This window comes from Diadema setosum, chromosome 18, assembly GCF_964275005.1.
Source record: "Diadema setosum chromosome 18, eeDiaSeto1, whole genome shotgun sequence".
NCBI classification, from domain to species: domain Eukaryota; kingdom Metazoa; phylum Echinodermata; class Echinoidea; order Diadematoida; family Diadematidae; genus Diadema; species Diadema setosum.
The window spans coordinates 6,570,790-6,574,255 of NC_092702.1; positions in this window are offsets into that span (position 1 = coordinate 6,570,790).

A 3,466-nucleotide genomic window follows, 5' to 3' on the forward strand; every position below is an offset into this window, starting at 1 on the left:
GACACATAAAACAATAAAACAAATGGAAACACTGAAACATGTACAGTAATGCAGCAGCCATAAATATGACATGATAAAACTTAGAAGTGTTGTGCGCATAAAACCATTGAAGAAAATAAAGCAAACAATTACGAGTGAAAATATTTCAAATGTAAACCAGTTTTTAAGATAAAAATGAGTGTGATGAATTAAGTAGGGATAAAGCAAACATGCCAAGGGGCACGTTTAAACAAATATACCATGTACAAAACTATACATACCAAACGTTAAAGGGATCATGCAGTTTTGGTTGAGACCTAATTTCAGGTTTCTAACATTTTTGGGTGAGATGATGAGAAACCTCTTATGAAATATGAAAGAGCATGTAATTCTATGAGGAAATCAACGTTTATTTGATGAAAATTGGTTTTGAAAAGGCTGAAATATAAAAAAAGAGCGATTCTAATAAAGTGTGGGACCCACACTTTATCACGATAGCTTTGTTTTACTTTGTTTTTGGATGCTTCAGTCATTCCAAACCCAATTTTCATCAAATAAACTTTCAACGATTCCTCTTCAAATAAGTATGCTCTGTATTACATCGTAAGTGTTTTCTTGGTATCTCGCAAAAAGTTAAGAGCCCAATTCTCATCTCCACCAATACTGTACCATCCCTTTAAACAGTAGCAGCACTGCACACTACTAATTCAAAGCCTACAGTATAGGCTACACGTTCTATGGCAAACCGACGTACAGAATATGATAAAAAGACAGAGATAGACATTTTCACCATCTTTAAAGAGAAAAACACGATTGCGAATTCCCGTTTGAAAGTGTTCATCAGCGCCGCCGGGTTTCATGAGCTAACAAGTAAAAAAAAAAAAAAAAAAAAAAGGCCTTCAGCGCAACTTCTGGTGCCACCACCTTATGTATTCCTTTGTATGGTTAAAAAAAAAAAGTTGGGGGGCCGAGCCCCCCGGCCCCCCGGTTCCGCTGGCCATGTTCATAGTCGGTGAACAATATCATTCAACACTGAATGGCATTTTATTAAAAAGCAAGAATAAGATTTGAGAAGGATCGTTTATCTAATAATAATCGAGTTTGGGTTTCGAAATGGTGTTGCACCTCAGATGCAGCGATTAAACGTAATGTACTTCAGCTATATTGGTTCAGGTCCATTCCTGATTTAATAAATCAGGACATAGTGTTGATAATAGAGTCTTTGTTCAATCGTTTGCCATCGAATGAGCATCCAAAGATCTGTTGATGTGTCCAAATTAGCATTTACTAATCGAGCGAACATATTTGGACTTTTCTCAAGTTTTAACATTAGAGAAAATAAAAGGGGACCAAGAATTGACTCATAAGATACACCCGATTTCACTGAAAGGTAGCCTGGTATTAAAGTAACACATTGTTTTCTTTCATGTAAATAAGAAGTATGCCAAGATAAAACAGAAAAGTCTCATAATATTATCCAGTTTTTGTTCGAATTAATGGCCATATTTCGAAAACATGCATATTCTATCCAAAGATCTTTAGCTTGCAAATCAGCGCGCTATTTGCAGTTTGAAAAATGCTCACTAGTGAGTATTTCAACCTGATCGAATTTGTTTTTGCAGAAACTGCGTTCTCTATAGCACGAGCTTAGCATTCCTCACCGCGGCCATTAAGGAGCACCTTCTGGTTGTTTTCGTCACGGTTACACATATTTTGTTACTTTAAGCTTCAGCATATGTACGGAAGACGGCCGTCGTTAGTAAACAATGAGTGCCTATCCACATCATATAGGCCTAAGAATTCATTTTTGGAAAAAAAAAAAATCCCGAACAGCTTAAAAGAACGAAAATGAGAGATCTGGGGCTTAGTCGGTAACTTTGTGACAACGTATTAAGGACTGGTCGCGTAACCCCACCGATGCCTAGTACTCCAGAATAAACCAGGCGTCAGAAACACAAATAAGATCAATTAGTGTGTGACTTGAGGGAGTTATATGCGTTAAATGCTGAATAATTTGACCTTCGGTATAGCACAAATCATTGACCCTGTGTGGTTGAAAGGATATTACTGTTGAGCATCTTAAAATTTGCGTCACCGAAGTATAAACAGAAGAACTTTGTCTGATAAAGGGGATATCTCATTGAGCGGCGAATGTTTGCGAACGCAGTGAATTTTACGCAAATGAGTTTCATTAGGGTTGCAATCAAATTCGTAAATAGTTGCAATTCAAGTTCGCAAACACTTGTCATTGTCGCCGCAAACAGTTTTTCTTGTCGCCCCCCCCCCCCCCCGCAAAAAAAAATAACAAGTTTAATATTTCTAGTCGCAAAGAAATGTTAAACAGGTGAATCGTCAGTAAAATTTATCAAAAACATTACTAAAGTTCAGGGTAGTTTTTCAGTTGATCCTTTTGATATCGGAGTCCCTTGAATAATCGTGAATCTGTCTCTAGTCGCATCTTTACACAATAGTCCATGGGCCAAGACCCGAAAAATGGGTTGTTGGTACCATCTGAGGTGGCACAACCTTTTTGGTGTCAGTTTGTTTGTCGGGCATAGATGTGCTTATCAAGCTATGATAGCATTTCCAAATGAGTAGCTTAGTCATAATAAATGAATTTTTAACCAATTTGGTCTCGTTTTTATATCCCTATACTTCTGAATCGAAACTAAACCGCTATACAAAGAAGAGCACTGCCTCCTGTATGTCCACAGGTGTTCTGTTGTAAACGCGGTGCGCTTAGTCTTTATTCAAGGCAGCGAAGGGAATATCCAAAGGGTTATGATGTCCACAGCTGTCACGCGGTGCGCTTAGTCTTTATCTAGACCAACGTACCGTTACCATATTTAAAGTTCCTCATAAAAGGGATTATCTATACTGTTTTTATACTACCCTATCAACAAATACATCAGTTTTCGCTGGAAAATGATAAATAATTGAAAGATTTCAATTAAAATTCACGAGGAATTGTTTTTGTTGTTGTTGTTTTTAGATAAAAGGATATACACTGTATCATACGCTTTGGATATTCCCTTCGCCGTCTAGAATAAAGACTAAGCGCTGTGGACATCATAACCTTTGGATATTCCCTTCGCTGCCTTGAATAAAGACTAAGCGCACCGCGTTTACAACAGAACACCTGTGAACATACCACAGGGCTGCATTTTACAGCTCTATGGAACATACAGAAGACAGTGCTCTTCTTTGTATAGCGGTTAGTTTCGATTCAGAAGTATAGGGATATAACAACGAGACCACATTGGTTAAAAATTCATTTACTATGACTAAGCTACTCATTTGGAAATGCTATCATGGCTTGATAAGCATATCTATGCCCGACAAACAAAATGACACCAAAAAGGTTTTGCCACCTCAGATGGTACCAATATCTGGCCTGGCCCATGGACTACAAAGTTTGTATCTTCTGTCAGGGTTTTGTTCGAAATGTATATCATTTTCCTGCCTGCCAGAACAGCAGATTGAGCGC